Consider the following 8,686-nt stretch of genomic DNA (forward strand, 5'->3'; position numbering starts at 1 on the left):
GGCTGTGCTACATTGAGTCTCTCATTTAAGCACCAGCCAATTAAATCAAACATCACTCACTGCAGCAGGCACGTCTCCTAGCTGACTGCAGATATAATCAGCAACAGATGAGGTTCACATACCATTGGCTCATGTCCACAGCAACAGAACTAGGTACCTTCACCTGGCCAAGTTGACAACTGAATCTAACTACCACACACAGCAGTGTATCTTTTCAATCATGGACTTTCCCCAGGCGTCAGGTGTCTAGGGTGCTTGTGGGGTTACGTTACGTCCAGCCCCCATCCTCTCCCAGAGCCCTAGAAAGCGGGCTGATGGGACTTATTCAGGCTCCACCCCTCAATCGCATGGTTGGCCTTTCTGGTGTGCACAGCCTCCCACTCTGAGGTCAGGTGCCTGTCCCCATCCTTCACCTCCCTACCATATAGACATCACATACCATACCTAGAAACATGCGGTCCTGGGTCTACCATAAGAAATAGAAGATCCTCTCCTGGGGAGTTTCAAAGGTAAAGAGGTTACCTCCCAAAAACCTGGGGACAAAGATCAGTCAATTTTTTCATTATGCTGACTGTATGATTTCATATGCACTGTATGATTTAGGTAATACACCAAATTCTCCACAAAGAATCTTGCGATGTGTATCTGATAGAAACTAAAATTTTTATACACTTCTGGTTGGAAAATCCAGACCAAACTATTTGCGGTGTAGTAAGTTTTGATTCTGAATGTTACACAATTGAGCAATTATTGAGGTATTTTGCTATCCATGAGAGGTATGGTTTTTCACCATTAGCTTATTTAGCATGAAAAGTCATAGGCAACATATCTGAAGATTTTCATTTTGCCAGCTGGGTGAGTCGTTTCCTTCTTTGCTACACAACAGTTCTATACAAACTAGGTTTTCTAATTAATAGCTGTAGAATGGCTGAGATAAAATGCCAATAACATTTTTTCTTTAATACTATCCAAGGAATTTATTAATAAGCTCAACTTTTGTATTTGCAGATAACTCATTTTGAAATATTTAAGCTTTAAGTTTTCAGAATATTCCCCAAATAATACACTCTTGTCTATCATTTTCATTGCACAATTAATAGAATAGATATTCAATATTATAAAATTCTTCACTTCTTTTAAGAGTAAGCCTCAAATAAAATTAAAAAATTGCTAGAATCAACGTTTTTCTCAATATTATGCAATATTTACACTTTTAGATGCAGCCGTTATAAGCAAACCTGATCATGACTCTGTATTTTCCTTTTGTTTTCTAATAACAAAGTTGTCAATTCAAAGGTCAATTGACTACTATAGTGAGAAGATTACAGTTGTCAAGAATTCAGGAAATATGATAAGCACCCTGAAATGATAGTGAATGTTGGCAACCCAAACTTTGTGGAAAGTCTCCACATTTTCACAGACAAGAGTATAAAATTATTCTGCATTTTACTTCACAATTATTTGCAAAATGTATTAAATTGTGTCCCATTAGCTGTATTAGTTTTCTATTGCTATGTAACAAATCCTAATCTTAGGGGCCTAAAACAGCACAGATTATCCTCACGCGGTTTCTGTAGGTCACAAGTCTGCATGTTGCTGAACTGGATCCTCTTCTCAGGGTCTCACCAGCCTGAAGTCAAGGTCATCAGTGCTCAGGGTCCCATCAGCTTGAAGTCAAGGTTATCAGTGCTCAGGGTTCCACCAGCTTAAAGTCAAGGTCATCAGTGCTCAGGGTCCCACCAGCTTGAAGTCAAAGTCATCAGTGGGCTTCATTCTGTTCTGGAGCTCAGTTCCTCATCCAAGCCCACGTGGCTGGTGGCAGAACTCATTTCATTGTGGTTGCAGAGCTGAGACCTTGTTCTTTTGTTGGCTGTCAGTCAGGGCAGCTCTCCACTGTGGGTCCTAGAGGCCACCCACAGTTCCTGCCACGAGGTCTCCTCCATGCTTGAGTCTCTTTTTCAAGGGCTGATCTGCTTGGGTCTGGTGGAGCCAGATAGCCTCCTTTTCGATAAACTCTAAAGCTAACTGGTTAGTACACCTAATTGTAGGAGTGATGCCATGTCATCGTCAGATTCTGCCTGCCTTCCGGTTGTGGGAATAATACAGAGCATGTCCATTAAGGGGCAGGAATTGTGGGGGCCATTTTAGAATGCTCCCCACCATGCTGCCCATTTTGTTGGTGGCAAAATTGACTTGTATGCCAGAAGATCAAATGAGATGCCTTCCCAGTGAAAACATGTGTTCACCACATCATTCCACTGAGTCTTAGACCACTTATACTTCACAATAACCACAGTATTTCTTAGTGCGCAAGGGTTTTGCTAAGGCTCTGTGCAGTCCTGCCTAATATTTTTGATGTTTTATTTATCTGTTCTAATCTTATATATATATATATTTCATATATATATATATTAAAGTTGATTATGACTCATGAAATGGATTTCATGACCCATGGTTGCAAAAAGTCTTTTTAAACACATTTTATCATAATTAGTAACCTGAACATTATCCCTTATAGAAATAAATATTTAATGATATAATGATATTTATTCAAAAATAACTTTCTGATTATTAATGTGGGCCAAATAATATGTGCAGATGGGTACATTTATGTGGTAATCTTAAAAACATTATTTTAAATTATTGCAAGACAACTAGCAATACAATTACTGCCCTCACGAGGGCAGCATCTGCTCTGGATGTGTTTTAGGCTTAACTTAAACTCTTAGAAGTTTCTGTGGAGTAGGAATTTTGGCAAGTAAGTTATTTATAGTGTACCTGAAAGTGACTTACCCTTGGCATTTCAGAATCAGCCCTGTCAGTACCAAAAGGACTACTATTTATTTTTTGCTGAACCAATAGAATGAGTGAATTCATCTTTTATGCTTTCTTTCCACCTTGCATTTCTCTTACTCCATTTTCTTTTTCCCTGCTCTTTTCTTTTTGTCCTCTCTGTTTATCTGTGGCTTGTGTCCTTGCCTAGGTGGTTTAGATAAGGCATAATAGACCTAGGCCTTGAGCATGTGGAATCATAAATTTCTCACGGTGACTCAGATTCCCTGCAAAGCCCACCTCTTAGTTTGAACAAGGAACTTAGCCTCTACCCCATCACTGGCCTCATAAGCCGATCAGTGGCTCTTGTACCACTTTTGTGAGCTGATATGACTGCCTTGTCTAGTGTGTGAGGGAACTCCTGCCCCTTAAATCAGCATGTTCTCTTATCTTCAGATTTCAAGGTGCTTAGGAGAAGCTTTCTTAATCCACAAATACAACAAAATTATACAGTATAATAAAACTTGCTTTAACAGTCGCCAAATACTTTTGGTACTGCTAGGACTTTTGAGGCTTAAGTTTAATTATGAATATGGAAGGAAATGTATTAATCCTTCTTCTCACCTTGACTCTGGACACCCTATGGCCTCACCTTAAAATCATGGTCTGAGTTCAAACAACTTTGTGAGTTAATTCATAGACTAGAGGCAGGAGGGCGCACATATCTAGTTAGATATGGAACAGATTCCTGGAACTTTCTCTCACTTAGCCTCCTACTGACACAGGTTATGGCACTGACCCTAACTATGTATTTGTTTCAAATGTTTCTATTTTGGGAGGTGTTAGGCTGACCACATTATGTTTCTACATTTTTAAGGGGCTTGAAGGGCGCAAACTGCAGCTTCTTATGTGAATTTCTGACTTTATCTTCTCACCAGTGTATCATTTAGAAGGTTTTGCATTTATCTTTTCACCAGTGTATCATTTAGAAGGTTTTGCATTTGACTTACTTTCTCTTGCTTATTGATCCCTTGTTTTCCTGCTTAAAATACTGTTCTTGGGCGGTGCAACAGTGGCTCAGTAGCAGAATTCTCACCTGCCATTCCAGAGACTTGGGTTCGATTGCTGGTGTCTGCCCATCAATATATACATATATATTGCTGTCTCACAATCCTTTGCTTATTGTCTGTCCTGTGTTTGAGCACTCACTTCTGGGAAGCCTTCCTGGAGCTGGTGTGTCTTATGGTTCCTTATCATATGGCATCATAGATGCCTATGTACTTCTCTGACTCCCTCAACAGACTGTGTACCCTTCGAGACCAGACTGAAGGCTTTTCCTAGAACTTCTCATTTGAGGTTCCTGGCTCTTACACAGGCATACAACTAAACTTTTTGTAAGAACTAAATGATAACTAACTGCTGATGCTATTGTTAATGTTGATTGGTAGACAAGTGTTTGGTTGACAGATTGATGAAAGGTAAGATTTTCTATTAGAAGGGAGCTAGCTAGCACAGTAGAGGTGATTAGATGTGTTAGGACGGAGGAAGTATTCACCAGAGGGTGAAATGAGGTCAGGAAATTGGAGAGTGGGAAATTTAAGTTGATGATGCATGCATCAAGAGTTCAAAGATTTGAGCAGTGTGGGTTGCAAAGACAGCTGGATGCTCCAGTTCTAGAAAGGAGAAACAAAGGGAGATAAGTTGCCATTGAGATACGACAGACCTCCAGCTTGGCATTCTTCCTTGGGTACCAGGCCAACAGGAAAACACAGTGAGCCTGCCAGTCACTTGGAAGGAGAGGAGCTGTGGATTCGGAAAGTTGGTGCTGGAAGAGCAGAGAGGACTCACCCTGTACCATGGGTGCTTGACCAGGGCCTGGAGTGGAAATTAGAGAAGAGCCCCCTATTCTGGAGGAGGGGTACAGGCGCACACTGACCGGTAGAAAAAACTCAAAACTGGAAGTTTGTGAGAGCTTTGTGTTCCTAATTTTAGCATTACTCCAAAATATATGCTCCTTTTCTTCTTTTGAAAGTCTCATTATGAAACTCTAAATCTCTCACTTAAAAGTGTTATAATTAACTATTTAGCATTGCCTCTCTCCCTTCACACACTATTTCCTAGGTCCCTTAACCTTATAAGGCAACTCCAAAGACTCATCCCACCCAGCGGGTTCAGGGACTGGCTTCTAGGAACAGCCCAGCTGGGCCTGAACGCATCTCCACACTCAGCCAGTGCGGCTGGGGTTACTGTCAGAGCAACCCAGCAGGAAGACTGGTTTTACAGTGCCTGAAACGGAAGTAGGCCTTTGTTCAAAGGAAAGCAGTCCAGGCACCTCCCAGGCTGTGCCGCATGGAATGGCATACGTTTCCATACACAGGGATCCCTAAGTCAACCGTTTTCATCTCTACCACAGTTTGAAGATGACTTGAACAAAACTCTTAATACGGAAAACCAGAAATGAACCACATTCTGGAATTTGGGCAGTTTTTCTCCTGTGAATGCAGACATTCTTCCTTTGATCATGGAATATCAAACCCTCAGAAAATAACAACCTTCAGAAAGTTAAAAGATGAAAGCTGAGCGGCATTGCTACTGTTCCACAGGGCACTTCAGTTTATGAACATAAAACACGTTTTTCTAAATTCAGAACAAGTTCATTAACGTTATATAAGTGGGCATTAGGATGGGTGGTCAGTCGCACAGCTCTCTTTTAAATTTGTTTAAGCGCTGATTTCCAAAACCGTACCTAGGAGGAAGGAGCTGCTAAAATATCTAAAAAGCAAGGTATATGTGTGGTATATGAAAGGATCCAAGTACAGAAATTCTCAGTGAGGTATTTTTTATAATAGTGGAAAATAGGAAAAAATCTAAATGTACATTAATAGGAGTATGAGTAAAGGAGCAGTGGTACACAGAGGAAGGTTGTGTAGTAGTTAAATGGAATGAGCTAAATTGCATGGAACATGGAAGGATTTTTAAAACATAATTTTTAATGAAGAAAGCAAGTGGCATATGATACATACAAAAGACAGTATTTTTGTAAATGTCAAAGTATTCGAAATGTTATAAATTGTAATGTGTTTTTTTTTTCACATGGGCAGGCACCAGGAATGGAACCCAGGTCTCCGGCATGACAGGCGAGAACTCTGCCTGCTGAGCCACCGTGGCCCGCCTGGGTTTTGGCACTTACAGTAAAACCATAAATTATTTGTAGGAAAGGATGAATCCCAAGTTTAGGGTACTGATTTTCCCGGAGGTGAGAGGTGAAGGAGGTACAGATTTGGAATGGTAACTGAAACTATAATGCCACATTTCCTTAGAGAAAGTTCTGAGATCAATATGGCAAAGTGTTAGCATTTATTAAATTTTTATGATAGATAGACAGATGTTTATTATATTATTTCTTGGCCTTTTTGGGTAGTTTTGAGATATAAAAATAAGATTAAAAACATGAATTTAAACATGGAAATTAAGCCCCAGAAGGCCTGAAAGTTTATCACAAGACGCAGGTTATCGATTCTTAGGCTTTTCAAACAGAAACCCCATATCATTAAATGGTTCTTACACAAAGCTGTGTCTCTATGAAATCAGTGGGAGAAAGGACACACTGTGAGAGGGAAAAGAAGTGTAACTATGTACAAATGTTTGGTTATCGTGTGGTTTTTCTTTACCCCCTAAATGGATGGTCTTTGAAGGCAAGGACAGCCTTTGATCTTCCTATACCAATATGGCATATGCAGCCAAGTAATAGGAACCCAAAAGCAGTTACCTACATCAACAAGATTTTCATTTGTGCTTCCGAACAGCTCAGAGCAGGTTGACACAGATTACCCCGTGTCGCCTCCCTGGGGTCCTAGGACTCAGATTCAGATCACAGTTATCGGCTCCACACTGCTTAAATGTAACAGGCTTGCTCTTTTCAATGTGGAACTAGGAAGGCTCTCTTCTAGAAGGATGACCTGGGAAATCCCGTGGAGATAGGTTAGTCTGGATTGCATTTGGATCTTTGTAGGATTGATAAACATCTAGAACAGTGACAGTATGCATCTCTGTGGGCTTTTTATCGAAAGGAACGTGAATTTTACACTGCTGACTGTGACAAAGCCTTAACATATTTTCTCTTAGCACCTCAGATGACATCAACAAGGGTTTCTACCTAGAAGCCAGTATTTTGAGGGTTCCCTGTGTGACACATGTACTTGCTGAGAGGTGGGGCAAGGTGATTCAGGAAAAGTAGAAGGGATTTTTACCTCCATTCTTATCAGTGATGATCAGACCCAAGGTTTTCATTCTTCCTAGGCAGAAGAAGACAGAAATAGGAACTGCATGTTTAGTATTGTTCAATCAGAGCCAATTATCGATATCACGGATCACTCACTAAAGGAGAGAGCCAGAGATCGCCAGCATGCTGCTTTGTTTACTCTGCAGAGATCTTTCTGCCATTAACACCCTAATTTCTGGTAACTGTCTTTTGAGTCACAGCAAATGGTTGATTGCTTTCAAAGGGCAAAGAAAACACCCTGGATATTAGACTTCTCTAGGCTGTGAGTGGTGATCAAGTGGATATGTGGGGTCCACTTTAGCAGCTAGCTCACCAAGAAAACAATTCTAAATGATGCAGAGAAATTTAAGTCACCAAACCAATCAATGAAACTCTTCTGTGTTGATTGTAGGTAGCACATCACAATGTTGGGAATCATCTCCATGGGGACCGAGGTGCTGGCTAAGGAGATAGATAAGGGGATTGGAATCCCAGAGCCCTTATGGTGGAAACATCATACCCTCTGTGGTTTCCACCTTAGGGCATGGGGATCTGGCAGCAGGGTGGGCAGTGAGGGGGGAGGAGGAGGAGTGATGATTTGAGGAAAAAAGATGGGAAAGTTCTACCGTTGCTCATAGCAATGGACTTGACATTTGATTTTGGTGAAAGGAAGGAGGAGACAGTTTTGAGCCCTTACAATATTCCAGACACTGCATTGAGTATTATCAAATAGATTTTAAATCCACATGCCAAATGTGTAAATCGTTTATTATGAAGATCATTTTTATACAGGAGAAAACCTTAGAGACATTTACTTCCCCTAGGTGGCTATACCTAGTAAATGGGGGAGGTGGCATTTAAATCTAGGTTTGTGCTTGACTTCACAGACATTCTTATTCTCCTATTCCACATTTGGATCATGAAGCAGATTATAGTGCAAATGAGAACATCCATGTGCACAGATACAACACATATTCACTCCTCACATGCTTTTACTGTATTTATACAAGTGATTTCCAAGCTATGGTGCCTGTTCTCCAGAGAGTACACAGTGAGAAGTTGGGAGTATGGGAAGAATATATTAGAATGTTTATTTATATTTTCATCTCAGCTTTTAAAAATGTCTGTTTTGTGTACATGTTCCTGGCCAGATGGAGAGACACCTAAAGGGATGTCAAACCACTGCAATACAGGTGCCAAAAGAAGCATGGCTCTCACACAACACAAGATGGAATAATGTTTTACTCACACAGAGAAGAGACAGAGTAAGGTCCGCTTTCCTCACAGACATCATTTCCTCGTAGCCAGAAGGTCTCAATAGGTGGCAACACAGGGAGATTTTCTATGCACAGCACTCCTCTTTTGTATTCGTGTGCCATAATGGAGGAACTCTGCTCCCTCCCTGCCAGGGACAGATATACTACCCTGGGAGGGTGAGCTGGATGTCATAAAACATACCCACCAGAATCAGACTCTCTGCAGTAAAAATGTTCATATGTTTGGGATAGTAGAGGAAGGAATTTACCAGCCATCCCTGTGTCTACTAGAGGATTGTGTTTTAATCCACCAGGCTCACACGTCTGGTCCTGAGCACAGGACGTATTTGTGGGACACATGTTTAATGTAGGATACATATATATATATATATATATA

The sequence above is a fragment of the Tamandua tetradactyla genome, chromosome 4, assembly GCF_023851605.1.
Source record: "Tamandua tetradactyla isolate mTamTet1 chromosome 4, mTamTet1.pri, whole genome shotgun sequence".
Taxonomy (NCBI): Eukaryota; Metazoa; Chordata; class Mammalia; order Pilosa; family Myrmecophagidae; genus Tamandua; species Tamandua tetradactyla.